This window comes from Pinus tabuliformis, chromosome 2_1, assembly GCF_031772625.1.
Source record: "Pinus tabuliformis cultivar Carrire ecotype Pingquan chromosome 2_1, CPIR1, whole genome shotgun sequence".
NCBI classification, from domain to species: Eukaryota; Viridiplantae; Streptophyta; class Pinopsida; order Pinales; family Pinaceae; genus Pinus; species Pinus tabuliformis.
The window spans coordinates 198,137,597-198,156,105 of NC_142299.1; positions in this window are offsets into that span (position 1 = coordinate 198,137,597).

The window sequence follows — 18,509 nt, forward strand, 5'->3', positions numbered from 1 at the left end:
TCCACTGGGGAATTCAATCCTTATGTTTGCTTGTTTGTAATTTCATGGTTTTGTGTGAACTTTTCTAGTATCACCATTTCCATTTAGTCTTGTCTGCTTTGCCTGGTTTACCGTCTAAGTCTGAAATTTGCAGTAGCAAATCTGGTCTCAGCCTTTAAAAAAAAAAAAAAATTCCTTGCATCCTCGATTAGCACGCTTATTTTCTTAACAGTCACACCGATCAGCTTGAATTTCTCAAAAACAGTCACGTCAACCCCCTTCTGGCGCTTGTTGTCAGTTTGGTAGTCACGTCGATGCCTGTAGGTAAAGATTAGGGTTTGCCCTAGATCTCAACCAATGTGTCTTGCTCTCCCAATTTTTGCCTCTAAGCTTGTTTAGGTTGTGTTCTCCATTACTAGAAAGCTTCATTTGGTTTGGTTTATGTGCTTGTTGATTTTCCTTCCTTTTACTCGATTCTTGAGTCCTTGGATGGTTGGTGGCCCTAGGGAATCTAGGTTGTCATCCATTCAGTTGATTGTGAACTTAGTGAGTCAAGTGATTGGTGAATTTACTCCTTGCATTTCGTTTGTATTCCTCTTGTTGCTTTGATCTCCACCACACAAGTTTGAAAGGTTTCGTTTGCTTAAGCATCTCTTTTCCAGCATAGATCACATTGCTTGTCTTGTTTTTTATAGAGTTTGTTATGTTCCTATACCAATAGGTTTCATAATTTTTTAATATCTGAGGATAAATCTGTAATACATACTTTTGCTTTCTGCAAATGTTTTCCATATTCAAAAAATCAAAAAAAAAAAAAAAAAAATGTAAAGAGGATATGTCCCAAAAGAAAAATCAAGGGACAAAAAGATTAAAAAATGTGAACTGAGCCCTTTCTCAGTTGCACCGATCCTCTTTTGGAAAGTTTTTTAAATATGGAGCTGAAGCTTCCAGCTCTAGAAGCTTCGTAACGGAATTCTAGTAAATGGTTAGGCCAGATGGAGTCGAGGATGTCAGTTGGGCTCCTTCCCCTAGTAGGATGGAACTAATCCAAGAGATAAGGCCTTCTCCCATGAGAAGAGTAACCATATCCCCTCCATCCAAGTTATATAAACCTCTCTTTTTCCCAAGCACAAGTTAGTTTTTAGTCTTAATTAAGTTCTAGCTGAAGTTTTGATTTTGGAGTAGTCAGCAAGCTACCCATAGTTTGTAGCTTTCTAGCTTGTATTTAAGGGAGAATTGTGAGTTTCGTTTGGTGTGAAGACTAAAGAGAAGAGCCTTGAGACTACCATTATTGAGGCTATCCATGAGATGCTAGTAGAAGTGTGTGGGAACCCGGATATGTCGGAGGAGAATAGCCACATCAAGATACCGGTTGTAATCTCTTCTTAAACTAATATAGATGCAACTATCGATTGATTTCCTACATGACATGCCATCTCGCATATTTATGGCTTAATTTTTCTTGACATGTTAAGTAGGTTGAATGTAATTTGTATGTTATCACGTTTGTTGTTTGTTGTTTTTTGTTGTTGACTTGTTTCAGGTGTTCAAAGGAAGGAAACGGAAGATAGCTGGAGCGAGGAAGAAATATCGTCACCAACTGGAATAGCGTACTAAGAGGTAGACCCTCTTATTTGATTCTAGCATAAGGAGATCTTCCATAGATTGTTTGTTTGTGGCTAGACCTGCTCTCTCGGGCTAGAGGAATTGTTTGTGTCAGCATTTAGAATTTACCTGCACCACAAATTGATGACTCCACTGGGGAAGTCAATCCTTATGTTTGCTTGTTTGTAATTTCATGGTTTTGTGTGAACTTTTCTAGTATCACCATTTCCATTTAGTCTTGTCTGCTTTGCCTGGTTTACTATCTAAGTCTGAAATTTACAATAGCAAATCTGGTCTCAGCCTTTAAAAAAAAAAAAAAATTTCCTTGCATCCTCGGTCAACACGCTTATTTTCTTAACAGACATGTCGATCAGCATGAATTTCTCAAAAACTGTCACGTCAACCCCCTTCTGGTGCTTGTTGTCAGTTTGGCAGTCACGTCGATGGATGTAGGTAAAGATTAGGGTTTTCCCTAGATCTCGACCAGTGTGTCTTGCTCTCTCGATTTTTGCCTCTAAGCTTGTTTAGGTTGTGTTCTCCCTGACTGGAAAGCTTCATTTGGTTTGGTTTATGTGCTTGTTGATTTTCCTTCCTTTTACTTGATTTCTTGAGTCCTTGGATGGTTGGTGGCCCTAGGGAATCTAGGTTGTCATCCATTCAGTTGATTGTGAACTTAGTGAGTCAAGTGATTGGTGAATTTACTCCTTGCATTTCGTTTGTAGTCCTCTTGTTGCTTTGATCTCCACCACACAATTTTGAAAGGTTTCGTTTGCTTAAGCATATCTTTTCTAGCATAGATCACATTGCTTGTCTTGTTTTTTATAGAGTCTGTTATGTTCCTATACCAATAGGTGTCATAATTTTTTAATATCTGAGGATAAATCTGTAATATGTACATACCTTTGCTTTCTGAAAATGTTTTCCATATTCAAAAAATCAAAAAAAAAAAAAATTGTAAAGAAGGTATGTCCCAAAAGAAAAATCAAGGGACAAAAAGATTAAGAAATGTCAAAAAAGATGAAAAAATGAACCCCAAGAAAGAAAAGGCCAGGACAGTGTGCTAGTCAAAATGCCACTACTATTTACTTTTTTATGGAAAATAAATGATTGTGTGCAGTTTGTAACCTATGCCACAAAACCATGATAGTCAAAATGTCTAAACTTGGCTATTTCATGCTTATAGATAGAGAAATAAAATTTGACCAAACGATGTAATCTTGGCAGATAAGTAGATTAGGTAGAGTAAATAAAAATGAGCTTAACTGTTTAATCCGAGCCCTTGGATGTAATAATGCTAGACTTAGTTAGAATACCATTGTAAAAGAAAAGAAAAAGGTTTTGATAAGGGTTTGCCAGCTTAAGTGCACCCTAATAAAGAGTAGAAAAAATAGTAGGATGAGTAGATGGGTAAGTAGTTGAATGGTTGCATAATTGTGATGAATCATTAGCTAAGATCATATCATTTACTTTTATCATCAAGTTCCTAAAGTATGGATGATAACTGAGCAGTTACACAAAGTCAAGTGATTAATTTCCCCTTTCATATTACCTTTAATTTTACTAATTTCCCATAAGCAAAGTCAAAAGTACCTAAAACCTTAAGCTAAAGGGGCTCAGAGCATTTCTCTGACTTCTAGAGGGACCAGACCCTCAGCCCAATAACTTATAGGGTCTAAGAACTAAAGACCCCTCACTAACATTCACCCCCTCCATAATTCGTTCATTTCATCTAAAAAATCCCTTTTCCTAAGGTAAAATCACCTTTTGCCTAGGAAAAGCAACTACCCCCATACAAAACCCCTTTTTTTTCACAAAAACCGTGTAGCCTAAGTTATAATGTTTGAATGTAAAAAGCAAATAAATTTCATGTACATTATACTTAGCACATTTCATTTTCAGCTTTCTTTTCATATTAGCTTTTAACATTATTTATTAAATCCCGAAGAAAACCCATTTCCCGTATATTTTATTAAAACCCATATGTTAATATCCTACCCCCCAAGGTTTGAAACATAAGCCTTATTAATAAACTAATTAAATGGATTAATTAAGTCGATCAGCGACTAATTAATAACCTTGACCCCCCACTGAGTTAAAAAGATCAATTAATCAATCAGTGATTAATTAATAATATGTCCCCGCTAATCAAATCACCCCCAACGTCATTAAGCCTCCCTAATCTGCAGTTAATTAATCCTTTCACTCATTAAATCCCCATCAGGCCCCTCCATTAAATCTCCGATAAAATCATCACCCTGATCACTATGCGATCTTACCCCTTCAGATCCAATGGTCGACACTCAAATCGAGCAGCCTCCGAAGGCCACCCTTTACCCACCCGATGTAAGTGGTTTCACTGTTCACCCCACCACTACGTGGTGCCCGATGAATGGCATCAGGAAGCTTCTCCCAAAAACCGCTTTATCCCAAAAATTAGTGTGATAGATTTCGCTTACCACCTCTGCTACACGCCAAAATGTCACATCCCCATTTGGCACCAACTGTGCTTTTCCCAACGTACCTGCCAAAGTCATTAACTTTACAAATAAAACCAAAAAACTTATATTTTTTAATTTTATTGAGAAAAAAGAACATTATGACCTCCATGCAAGCAGAAAAGTACGTGCAACCGTCAACCTACTACCAACCACCAACGTACTGAACCTGCCGAACTCCAGACCACCTTGCATACATGTGCGCTTCCTACAAATAGTGCACAGTCACCGTTACTCAGTTCAAAAGCCAAAACTAGGTATTTACCCCAAATTCACTAAGAAACCCTATTTTCTTACCAAACTTGAACTAAATTGCTTCAAATACTAAGTAATTTAGTAAGATAAGTTGCCTAGTGACTCTAAGATACCCTGGAATAGACCAGTTCTTCCCAATTTCACTGAAACCCTTTGCCCCTGTCCTTGAATCCACAAGAACGAAGGATGGATGCCACAATTGCATTGAATGTCATGCCCATTACGACTCCTCACAGGGATTTAGACCATCTCCCACTTGCAAACAAAGATTTCTATATTAAAGATACTTCCGTCCAAAAATCCCCTTTGGAACTATTCTGCAAGTACAGAGACCAGTACCTAAACCATGCAAACTCCATTGGACTTTTGGAATCAGGTTTACCCAAGTACCAGTTCCACAGAGTTCATATCTTCCTAGATATTGTACATTACTGCCACATGAACTATGATCCCATCCAAAGGGAAACGAGAACACCTGACCAGTTTGTTCTATTTACCATCACTGTTGAATCCATCAACAAAATGCTACAATTACAGCCAAGCCAAATCCTGACTCCTCTTTCCATTGGAGATATGTTGAACAGATACCCTACACTCATCTCAATCAGACTTGCTCAATTATACCAAACCTTCATCAGAGAAGAACAATACACCCCAAAGGACTCTCCCCCTTACCTATGGACTATATTCTCCAATCTTAGTCAAGACATCATCGACATGATATCCAGTGTGCTAGGCTATACTACCAGTGAGTTTGTTGATGAAATCATTATAGTCTTTATGTCCATCTACTCTCCTAGACAACCACCAGCCATCATGTTTGACTATGCTAAGTTCATTGCTGATAAAATGCATGATCAATTCATTAGATTGGAAAATGAAAGAGTGTTTAAATATTCCTCAGTTCTAAATCATTTATTTCTTTATTATCAAGCTAATATATTTCTAATTTCCCTCCAAAAGCTTGATACCAAAGGCAACGCCATATCAGTGATTTTCTTGACTTCATTAATCCATCAATTTGACTCTCAATATTCTTATACCAATTTCATAGATCTCTTTGTGTACCCTGTGACAACTATGCTACTAGGAAGCCCTCCCCCCAGAATCAGTGCAGACATTAGGGGGGTCCTACAGTTGTCTAAACAATATAAAGTGGGGGATTGGTACTTGTACCAAAACCACACTGAAATTAGAATTTATGGATGTGAGTTGGCTCCCTACAAACTGCCTAGATACCTCCCCATAAGATTGTTTTCTCTGGAGTACTACAAGCAAATGATCAATTCAGATGAGGTGAATTTTGTGAAATCCAAGAAGAAGGATCCTCTAAGAATAAAGGATCAGCTTGGCCCATTCATATGTAATAGTAGGGAAGTAGGAAAGGAAGCAGATGAAATCCTCCGAAGGTTGAGACTGAAACAAAGTTTTCTATGGAATTATGACCCCTTAAACTTCATTTGCAATAGAAGACAGAAGAATAAATTATCTCCTTACATCCACCATAGAATCCCTGAAATTGAACAGTATGCTAATCAATTTCAATGGGTGGAAAACACTTTGATAGATCAAGATAGCACAGAGGTTGTTGTTGATAATGTATTGATATATTTAGACAGAAGACTTGATAAGGATTCATTTGTACAGGTGCCAAGAGAGTCTCAATCTAAGAGGCAATCACAGGGACACAGTGGGCAGAAAGTAGAAGTAGGGCCATTAGCAGAAGCAGGGCCATTAGCAGAAGCACGGCCATCAGAGCAAGCAGAGCCATCAAAGCAAGAAAAACCTTCAGAGCAACCAGAGAAATCAGAACATCCTGAGATTTCAGAGGAACTTGCTCAGCCAGGACAAATCATGATCAATCCTCCTATTTTGTAGACTCCTCTAAATGAGGAGAGGAACCTCAAAAGAGATAGAGATGAGGCCACTCTTCCCAGCAGACCTGTTTCCCAAACCTATGCTAAGAGGCAAAGGCTGAATCCATTTTCAGAGCAGGAGTATACTGAGGAGACAACAGGAACTACAGGTGTAGAGAGAACAGAAAGCATGCATACCACTCCTTCAGGAGGCACACAAGAACCTTCCACCTCACAGGCTCAAATGTTGGAAAGACAACAGAGTGTGGAAGTATCCTCCTTCAAGGCTCCTACTGGCCAGAGCCAAGATATCAAAGAGAACTATAAAGAAATCAAGGCCATGAATGAAAGGATAAAAGTTCAAAGTTATGCACACTACTTGAAAATGGATCCAACAAACTATACAAGGCTAATGTCAGCTTTTGATATGAAAGAAGGGAAAATGCAGATGAGTTTTTTGAAGCCAACCACACAGCAACCCAAATCAATGACAGATTATCTTAAAACAGATTTTGAGGTACTGGCAAAGGATATCCATCCTAGTGACCAAATCGAGTTACATAAGAAAACTGGTGAAATGGTCTACTCCACTTTGACCAATAAAGCAATTGCATCCCACCAACTCCATAATTCGCTGAATAATATATCAGCACAATTCCAGTAGGAGAAGGCCTATTCATAGGAAAAAGACACCAGAATAAAGTCCTTAGAGGACTTGGTCATAGAACTAGGACATGATCTCAAGGATGTGAAAGTTGTAGAGAATCTTATCAAGAAGAAAAACAACGACATAGATGCACTGAAGAAGCAACTCAAAATTCCTCCTCTACATCATCCTCGGAGAGCTGAAGTATTGGAAACACAGAAGTAGGAAGAGCTTATGGACCTAGACCTTAAGTTGAATGAACAATTGAAGGAGACTGAAAAAGAATTAGACAATTTAATACAGTCCAAACAAAGTGATATGGCCACCACTCCTCATATTATAATTCCTACAGTTTCTACAGCAGTGCCCTCCACCTTGGCTACTTCATTAGCACCAACAATTCCACCAGCTACTGCTTTGCCAGTTATAGGTACATCAGCAGGCACAGGTACATCAACAAGCACAGTGACACCAATAGAAAAGATTGCTAAATTGATCAAGGCTATGGAGGAAATGAGTATCCAGGCCACGGATCTTAAGAAACTTAGAGAATAAGTGTCAAGTTTAGAGACCAATTGTAAACTTGCATAAATACAGCAGAAAGAAGAAGCTCAGAAGAACCAAAGGATGGTAGAAAGGATAAAAGTCCTTGAAAAGGACGTAACATTGCAAGAGCCATTGGGAGACATGAAAGAAATTCTTTGGGCCAACATCATTGATTCCATCAATGATGTTTGGCCTTCTATTCATACTATTTTTTAACAAACTGAATTAGTCAAAGTAGCCACAGAAGTAATCCACAAGACAGTGGAAGAATTAGGAGATATACCTGAAGAAGCTAATCAATTGATCACATTTTTGAACAGCGGAAACAGGTACCAGCTAGATGAACTAGAAATTGATGATAGAACAGCCACCATCATTGAAATAAAGAAGGTTCTTACCAAGAGGAACTTGATGCTCAATTTGGAGAAAATATGTCAAAGCATCCAAGCAGACATTGACAGTTTTATGACAAAGTATGGCATCTTAAGAGAAAAAGGACTTCCCAGTCCTATGGTAATGCATGACAAGTTGATGACCCAGGAAGATTACATTGAAAGATTAAACAAGATGGCCAGAAACCAAGCTAGTACTTTAGGGGTGAAATCTTTGCCCACTGGAAAAGTACTATATGATGGCCTTGAAAATCTATTTTATATAAAGCATGAGGTCAAGCACTTATTTACAAGCAAGCCAAATTTTTCTAAGTATACAGAAGCTGGCGAGATATACAGGAAAATGATAAGGATGAAATTACCTAACAGTGAATGGTAGCCAAAACTTACAGATTTACTATAAAGTTACTACTATAAATCTACATGGTAAGACATGGCTTCCAAGTAAAACAGGTAATATAGGGTCAAAGAAAAACAGGTAAAGAGTATCAGTAGGTTGAAGATAGAAGTGGATCCAGCACATAACTTCAAAGCAAATGAAAGAGCCAAATCCGAATTACAACAGCCAGCACAGTCACAATAAAAGGGACAGTAAGAAAATAGTTCTCCATCTGTCTTTATCTTCATGTTGAAGATATTTTCTGTCTCCTCGAATAATTCTCATATGGTTATGAGATATTTTGTATCAATTTTTGTATAAATACTTCACAAATTGAAGTAATTAGGGTGGATTCAAATACATTTTATTTTCAAGTTAAGGATCTATTGTAATCAAGACTAGATTGGCTTGCTGGATCAAGGGATAAAGGTAAAGACATTTCACAGGATTCTTCTGTAAAGCGGAAATCAAATAAGTATTCTCTCTCTTATGTGTATTATTGTTTCCCGTTATGTTTATTAATAATCATATGTGTATCTATGAAATCTGAATGTTAAATTAGGACTGATATTTCAGAACTGGCTTTAATGCTCTTTGTCTTAACTATTTACATTCTTAATGTTTTCTGTTAAACTATCTTAGTCTGGGAATTCTTAATTGCCCCCTTACTTCCGTAGTTTCCCCCCTACGTCTATAGTAAAGGATTCTTAGTTGCCATTTTCTCATTATCACTTCTTGCTCTTCATCTTGATCCCAGTCTAAGTATTCTTCATTGCCTTTTCACCCTGGTTAGGACTACCTCATCCATTTGAACCTGAAGATTTTCCTTTTGCTTTGCTAGCTTGCCCTGTGAACTCTTCCTTTAGTGATTGATCTGATCTAGTTAATCCATCCTTTGATTGACTCCATAGCCCAATCACTTGAAAGCCTTGCTCTATCCACCTATTCCAAGAATTCCACCACCCAACCAAATTCAACACCTTATTAACACTAAGAACTAGCCTAAAATTCCACCCAAAACAAAGTTAAATCATAAAGAGAGAGCCATCTCTAGACTTAGGTTGGCTAGAGACTAAGCCTAAAATATTAGGTTTGTGGTTACCCCGATGAGCTCCTTCTTTAACCTTGGGAAATTACTGGATGATAACAGAGTCATAGCATCATTGGTTTAGAAGAAATCTCTTTTCCAACTTTTCATTTGCTTGAGGATTGATTGTCTTGAAAACTTTTTCATTGAAGTGTTTTATGAAATATTCATTTTTTCATTTCGTGAAAAGTACATAATTCTAGCTTGTTGCATCAATGTGTTGTGTTAGTTAGCATCATTGACGACTAGAGTTGCATTTGCATTTGAAAAGAAAAAATAATTCTCTTTACTTGTGAAAGGATTGCTTGAAGTGCACTTATTAAGGAAATAGGAATTGGAAAGAGATTTTCATTAGTTTATTTTCAAAAATTAAAGTAGTGAAAAAACTATGTTGCTTTCAGTTGCTTGATTGTTTGCATTTGATTGTGTTTTCTACTCTCTCTAGTATAAACAATTCATCGAATTGAAAGAGTCTTGTCTCATTTAGCTACATATAGGATCTTTTGAGTCACATTGCTAAGGCCTGAAAAACCGAGACATAATTCAAGATAAACTTTAAAATGAACTCAATTAACATAAGGCACATTTGAAACCTAACGATCACATCTAGAGGGTCTAGGCTAGAGATGTGTTCTGGCGTCTTTAAACCTAGCAACAGTCATTAGTTTTGGCACTAGACAGCGCTAGTACGGACTTGTGCTCCATGTACCATCGTGTATATAAAGGGAGACCCCATTAGGTTACAATCCTTTATCCATAGGAAGTCGAGTCTGCTGCCTTGTACACGTGATACACCAAACATAGCATTTGGGGAGATTGCCTGCCCGTACTGCTCGGTTCGCCAGGAGGTATTCTACAATTCATGGTTACCTGGTAATCCTTTTTACCTAGATCATCCTGAGTAGTCATTTGATCTTTTTGACTCATTAAATTTAAAAGATTGTCTGAGTGCTTTTCCTTTCGAACTCGTTTCAAATCGAAAGTGATAGAGTCATCTTTGTTTCTTTCTCGACTCTTAAAACATGAAAAAGCACCACTTTGTTTATGCATCTTAAAAAATTGCTACCCACTATCTTATAACATAATTGTTAGTCTTTTTTAGACCAAATCATGAGTATTCTTTAAAGTACATTTTAAAGCCTTGAAATTTATCTCTCTTTTCATGTTATTTGAGACGAATTCATCATGGTTGAACCATCCGGTTCACCTAGTTCCTCTTCCTCCCCTCTGTCTGAAAGATTGTTTGAGGAGCCATTTCCTAAATTACCGCAGTCACTTGAGGACTAAGGTGTTGAACTTGGAAATTTTCTGATCATTCAACCTTTTGCATCTCGTCCTCCATCTCCCTCAGATATTGGGTCACTTTTTGATATTGGCCTGGAATCTCCAGACAATCTTGTCCAGACTCGTAAGAGTTCACCGACTCTTGAAGGTCAGCTTGGACTGGTCGTTTATCATCTGAATCCTTTGTTCGATCCTATTGTGATATCACTGCAGCTTCTGTACAGTTTGTACAATCAGCCAAGTATTCCTTTGGAATTATCCCCTCGAACATCTATGGTCATTCGTCGTCACTTGTTTCCACCTATGGAATCCGAAGGCCAAATTCCAACCTCCTCTCTAGGTCACTCGGAGGTCTCCACTCCACACACTATCGAAGAGAAGAATATGCTTTTCCACCTAAAGGTTTCCCCTACACAATAAGTATTCCCATCACTGTTTATCGAGATTTTCCACCTAATTATGTGACTTTAGCACAATTGGTATCAAGTACACCTAGTGCCTCATTGTTTTATCATAACCTTGTTTGGGCATCTGGCGTTATGCCTACCATAGGTCCATTCATTCAGAACCTAACCTCCCAACAGACGGTGATTTCTGTAGTCACTTTAGTCCCGGTGCGACCCACCATTCTGAATCCTCTTGTCTCGTCAGTTCAAGTAACCCATTTGGTTCAACCGACAGTCTCGAGTCATGTCTCTCTTAGTTCGTCAATCCCTCCAGTAAGTGGATAGGTTGTGCCACCTGGGGGAAGCATCTGAATGTTTCTATGGTGTCAAGCATAACCAAGATGAGTGGCTCACAAGCTCACATGGTTGGGATGAACCAACCTTCCTTTGGTGTTATTCAACACCAATTTGGTCCTGCTGGATCAAGCAAAGTCCAGTACCAACAGGTACAAAATCTCGTTGGTCCGTTTAGGTCAAGAAATTTCCAATATAAACAACCTTATGAGGCTCAAGTTCAGTAGCAAACTCCTTATGCTCCATATGGTTACCAAGGAATGGTCAATCCGCCTTACATCCTTCACCCTGGACAGTATGTTCAGCCTTGTCTGTCCACCATTCCTAGTGGTTATGGCCAGATACAATTCAGAAATTTTCAAGGTATCAACCCGGGAACTATTCAAGTACCCTTGCAGCAGAAAGGACAAGATCTATAGCAACAAGGGAAACCTTTGTTGCAACAATGGAAATCCATGCAGCAACAAGGACCGTTGTAGCAAGGACAACTGCAACAGCTGCAGGGTCAACCCTTGCAATAGTTGCAGCAAACCGTGCAGCCGTAGATGCAGTATGTTTAGTAAACCTCCCAGCCTATGTCTTTGCAAGGCCAACCTCTACAGTCATAGGGATAGCCTTTTCAGCAACAAGGTCAACCCTTGCAGCAGCCCTTGTACTCCTATCAAAAGGGGCAACCCTTGCAAGGACAAGGTTAGGGTCAAGTCCTGTCGTAGCAGGCCCAAAATCCAAATGTCCAAGGGCAACAGGTTCAGAATCTGTATGTCTAAGGATAGCAGGTGCAGCATCCATATGTCCAACGTCAACAGGCTCAACAGCCTTTTAACATTTATGTTGCTTATCAGCAACCTATGGTTGGACAGTTGCAAGGCTTTAAAGGTCAAAATCCACCCTACGGACAAGGTAACCCATAGTGGTGGCAAAATCAACCACCCTATGGACAAAACCCTCCACTATGGGGACAAAATCCTTACCAATAGGGATGGGCTCCTCCGGTTGGACCCACTTATCGACCTCCAATTCCTTTTAACACCCAATTGTCGTTCTTGGCTACACTAGAGTTTCTAGATGTGTCTCGACACACGAATGATCCAATTCTTCATTCACCATACTAGCCTCCAGTCCCTTCCAAGATTCTGAGTGATTGTCTGAAGTTTGAAGGAAAATCCAAACAGGATCCACAACACCATGTGATGACATATCACCTCCGGTTCTCCCTGAATTCTTTCGTTGATGATTCCATTCGTCTTCGTCTTTTCCAACAAACTCTTATAGGTGCTGCAATCAAGTGTTATATCAAGCTACCTCAAAATACCTATCATGAATTTATCACTCTCGCCATGACCTTTCTCACACATTTCCAATCACCAGTTCGCTATGAAACCGGCACCCATTTGCTAACGTCACTCAAGCAAGATACTGCAACCCACATCTCTTATCATTTCCATGAATGGAGGCGTCAAGGTCACCTAATTAAGTTCAAGATTGTTGATTAGTTTTTTACTGAATGGTTCACCAAATCCTTCGTCAACAAAATTGTTGAGGACATAGCTATGGGAGGATGCGTCACCGAGGAACAAGCTATCGTGCGTGCCCAATATCTAGACCTTGTCTATTCACAGTCTAGCACATTATATGACGTGTTACCTGATGCACCTAGACCATCATCTTATCTGATGTCATCTAAGCCTCCTACTACACCTCCTGTCGATGGAGTAATTGGTTCAGTGACACAGACCCCTGCAAAATCTTCTTCTAAACAAAAGTTGATCTCCAACACTGCTTCCAATGAGTCTTCTCGTAATCTGCATGGCCCTGGTAAAACCTCAGAGGTCTACGCTGTTCAATTTACCATAGCAAACAAATCCTCGAAAGGTAAGAACAAAGGCAAAGGCAAGGGTAAAATCGATGCCCCAAAACAGGTTCCTCATAAGTCATCTGTTGGTGATGCTTCTCAGCGGAAGCCTAAGTATTTGTGCCTCATTTGTGAGGAGGATCACTATACTAAGGATTGTCCCAGACGATCTGAAGTTAGTCTTTTGCTCAAAGGGACCCTAGCTATCCTAGAAGAGTCGTTTCCATCCCAGCAAACCCAAATGGTATACCAGCCTCAATCGTCTGCTTCCTCAGGTTCTCAAGTGTTTATGATGAGTATGCCCATCAATGTGGCTACTAGATCAAAATATTAGCAAACTCCTACCCCGGTAGCAAGGAAATAAAAAGAATCTACCCCTTCTTCTTCTACCTCGTCAAGTTCTAGTCCTCTTCATTGTTACACTAAAAAATGTCACCTTGACTACTTACAGTTAGTATGACTCAAATTAACAGTCATGCTACCCCTTTTAGGCAAGTCTCATGCCTCTGTTATCCATCTCAAACTCAAAGAAGAGAGAAAGTCTTGTAAAAACTATGTTTATCTCTGGGGTCGCAGGTTCTCTCTAGCCTTACCTGCGGGGACGCTGACCATGTTCACAAAAGCTGCGTCCATGGACGCTCTGTATGTTAAGGGACAGGTGCGTCCTTCTGTAAAAGGCAAAATGCGCGAGTTTCATCTTAAAAAAGTTACTTGTGGTTACTTCTAGAACATTCTAGAGGTCGGTTTGATGAAATGGATGCGCCTCCAGTTGGTTCATGTATCTCTATTAAGAGGGAACTTATCCCATCAATAAGGGAGCTATCCCACCCATAGAGGGGGATGATCCCATTGATAGTGGACCTGAATAACCTCTTTACAGCACTATAAATAAAGACATTGAGCCAGAGGGAGGAGAGGTTGGAGCTATACATTTTCTTTGGGTAAATGCTGCAGGATTTAGGTCTTCCATTAGAACCTTTGTGAGGAGAGATTGTCTTTACTTGATTCTACTTGGAAGTGGGTGAGCTTTGTCAAAGTAGAGGAAAACCCTTGATGGACCCTGGGAGGAACTTGCACAACACCAAGGCCAGGTTGTAAGAGTTTCTTTGTTTCGTTATTAATACAAACTGGTTTATTTTTCTCAATAGCTTGTGTTAATGAGTTATTTCATGTGTTCCTTGGTCTGCATGTTGAATATATGTTTTATTATATGAAATACAAGTGCTTGGTAATTGTTTGATTGTTTGTGGTTGCAGGAATTGACATGAAGGAGGAGCTCATCCGGATCGCCAAGGACGGACTTCAACAACAGCGTTTTGGAATAAGGTAAGCCTAAACACTTGTAGTTTTCATGTTGTAAAAGGTGTATTTAGAGAAAGATCACTCCATTTTGTCTTGTTTGTCATTAGAATGTCTTAGACTTCTAGGAAGGTCAGCCGTGTCCGCACCCTTGACCAATTCCGTGTGACAAATTGGCGACTCCACTGGGGAATCCATTAATGAGAGAGTCTTTTCCTTTATGTGAACTTTGCTTTGAGAAAATCATTTTTATTTTCTGGTTTTTGATTGTGAGAATTAGTATTTGGGTGGCTTAGCTTTAGATTTAGTTAGATTTGGTTTTTCTTCATTTTTTCAGAAGGACGCACCCTCTGAGTACTGCACAGTGTGTCTTTGGACGCGTTGTTGCCGTTTGCACAGAGCGGGCCCGCACCTGTGACAACGGGTGGCCTGCGTCTTCCTGTAAAATTCAAGAAAATTCCATTTTTGCTTTAAATTGCTTTTAGATTTTGATTTTCCTTAGTGTTTTCTGCCCAGAACCTCTAGTACCCTGTCAAAAATTTTCACCTGAACTTGTTTTGTGAGCTTTGAGTGTTTTAGTGGATTTCAACGAAGTTTAGACCTAGGGTTTGATTTTTGGATAGGTTTTGTAGTGACTTTGATAGTAGAAAGTTGTCCAGCCTTAGATCTCTCTGGTTAGTCAACCTTCTTAGAAGTCGGGCCTGTCGTAAAGTCTCCTTGTGTGAGCAGCTTGCCATTTAAGTTGTTTTGGGTCAAATTTCGAATTGCTTGTTTATAAAGTATTGATTTCCATTTTACAAAAAGAACAAAAAGATTAGAGTTTTGTTTTGGCTAGTTTTTGGTTCTGCAATAAGCTAGTCCTTGATTTGATTGTGATCAAGTAAAACACCTTAGAATAATCATTGTTAGTTTTGGCCTCGTTAAACTTGCTTAGAATAAATTTTCCTTTAGTTTGCTTATGAGTGGATTTTCATAGATTTTAATAGTCGTTAAGATTGATTTTTGGTTATATTAGATTTATTTGCTTTATTAAAAGAAAAATACAAAAACATCTTCTTAAAAAGTCTTGTTTCAAGTAGCTTTTTGTTTTTGAAAGAAGAAAAGAGTTTTTTCGTGCATGTAAAGAGAGGTTATGTTTTTATGCTTGGAAAAGAAAAACGAATTGTTTCTTTGATTGTCTTCAATTAAGAAGTTGCTTTTATAAAGATTGCATTCTCTCAACTTTTTAGTTAAAACAATTCATCGAAAAAGCAAAGTAGTGGGTAAATCATCCTAGGTGCATTTTGTAGCGGATTCGAGTCGAGTCAACACACCACTGGTTTCACTTCCATCACCTTTTGACTTAAGAAACAACCTTAAAAGTAACGCTTAAATTAAAATCAATCTAGTAATTTTTATTTTCTAGGGCTCTAAAGCACCAACATAGCTTAGGCTAGGGTCTTGGAGTAGGTGAGTACTTAACTCTCCAAGACTACAAAACCAAACAGATAGTCTATCTTGAGTAGAACAAATCCAATTGTTTCAGTTACATTCTGGGAAAGCTCCTCTTAAAGGAGAAGCACGAGCTCGTGTCCAAACCAGTGAGGGGATCATTCCTCCCTCGTTGGGAACGACGCCAGACAGTACGTATTACAAACGGTAAACCTCGGATTAACCATTGTCGAGGAGCCAGGGGTCACTTATCGGTAAACCTTGGATTACTGTCCTCCCAAACTACGCCGAGGTCACTAAAGGTTTTACACGGTTGTTGAAACAGAACGCACAATTCTTTTGGGACGAGATTGCCCAACAATCTTTTGATGCATTAAAACACGCGTTGACCCATGCACCGTTATTGCATCCTCCCAACTACAACCAGGACTACTTCTTATACCTCGCAGCTTCGCATTCCACCATTGGAATGGTGTTAGTTCAAGAAGATGAATTCAAAGCAGAGCATGTGATATATTATCTTAGTAGAACCTTAAATCCCACTGAGTTAAAATATTCGCATGTGGAGAAATTGGCCCTGGCAGCCGTTCAAGTTGTCCAGCGTTTTCGTCATTACATTCTTCTCCGCAAAACTACAGTTATTTCGGATTGCAACCCTATGATTTATATTTTGACAAAACAACTGCTAGGGGGCAAGTACTCTAAATGGATTGTCATCCTGCAAGAGTTCGACTTGGAGTTCGAGAAGTCCAAGTCTAAGAAATCTTTAGTTTTTGCGGAATTGATGTGTGATTTCCCGAGTGCTGACACAGAGACTGTGGCAGAAGAGTCCATTGCGGACGAATCTTTGTTTCTTATTAGCACTTTAGATCCGTGGTATGGGGATATAATCATCTATCTCCAAACCCAAACCTTTCGGCCTGAAGCTTCCAAGGAAGACCGTCGAAAAATTCGGTTTCGATCCCAGCAATACAGAATTATCGGAGATACACTTTATCGCCGGGGGGCAGACTTAGTTTTTCGACGTTGTTTAACTCACGAAGAGGCTGAGAGAGTTTTGAATGATTGTCACTCTGGAGCATGTGGCGGTCATATGTCTGGGTATGCCACAGCTCAGAAGGTGTAGCGCGCTGGCTATTTCTGGCCGTCTATGTTTAAAGATTGTATCCTTGCCGTCAGAAAATGCCACAACTGTCAAGTCTTTGATCGAAAGATGCGCGCTCCACCTGCTCCTCTCCACCCTATAATTGCCGCTGGTCCATTCGCCAAATGGGGTATTGACTTTATTACTTGTAACCCTCACTCGGCCGGGGGGCATGCGTATATCATCCTCGCGGTTGATTATTTTACAAAATGGGCCGAGGCGATGCCTACATTCGACGCAAGCGGCAAGACAGCTGCAGTTTTCGTATTCAATCATATCATAACTAGGTTTGGTGTCCCACAAGCAATCATTACTGACCATGGGAGCCATTTTCGAAACGTCATGATGACTGAGCTTACAAGCCAGCTTGGTTTGCGCCACGATAGCTCTACTCCTTATTATCCGCAAGCCAACGGTTTGGTTGAGTCAATCAACAAAGTTCTAGTCATCATGATTCGACGGATCATTGGTATCCATCGAACGAATTGGCATAACATGTTATTTTCGGCGCTATGGGCATATCGAACTTCAGTGAAAAATTCAACAGGTTTCACCCCTTTCCAGCTAGTTTATGGCTTAGAAGCTGTGTTACCTATTGAATGCGAAATCCCATCACTTCAAATGGCTGTCGAATTACTTCCAGCTACTTCCGAAGAGGAGAAACGGTTATTATACTTGGCTAAATTAGATGAGACTCGACGTGACGCTACTTTAGCTATCGAGACTCACGCGAAACGAATGAAAGCTCAGTACGATAAAAATGTAACCCCTCGAAGTTTTTCGGAAGGAGACCTAGTACTATTATATGATCAAGCTAACGATAAGCTAGGTGCCGGAAAATTCGTTCCCATGTGGCATGGGCCCTACATTGTAAAGCGAAAGCTAGCAAAAGGGGCTTATGAGTTAGTTGATTTTGATGGGGACTCTTTGGGTAAACCCAGAAATGGACTTTACCTAAAGAGGTATTATGCTTAAAATGATGGGTATGGAGAAATTTTTAGATAGGTTAGATTTCCTTTCTAGCTAGCAAGTGTGTTAGTTTAGTCAGTGTGCCTAGCTTAGCGAGTGTGGTTTTTCGTCATTATTCTGGCTTATCTTGGTTTTACTCTTGATATTGTAGATGTCGACGCCCCTCCAAACATACATTGGATTTGCTGATGGTGCTTGTCGTAGTACACGGAATATCTCTTCCGCAGCTTGGGTTATCTATTCGCCCTCTGACGAGTTAGTTTCTATGCATGGGGTAAGCCTCGGTCAAACAACGAATAACATTGCAGAATACAGTGCAGTGGTTGAATTATTATCCGAATCTATTTCATTTGGAATTCGACGTTTGATAGTGAGGTTAGATTCTGAACTTGTTGTATTACAGCTTAATAGAGTTTATGCCATTAGAAATCCTGTGTTATTAAGGTTGTTTTTGAGAGTGCGTCTCTTGGAACGTGAATTTGATTACATTGAATATCAACATATTCCAAGGTCCCTGAATACATTAGCAGATGCAATTGCTTCTCGAGTG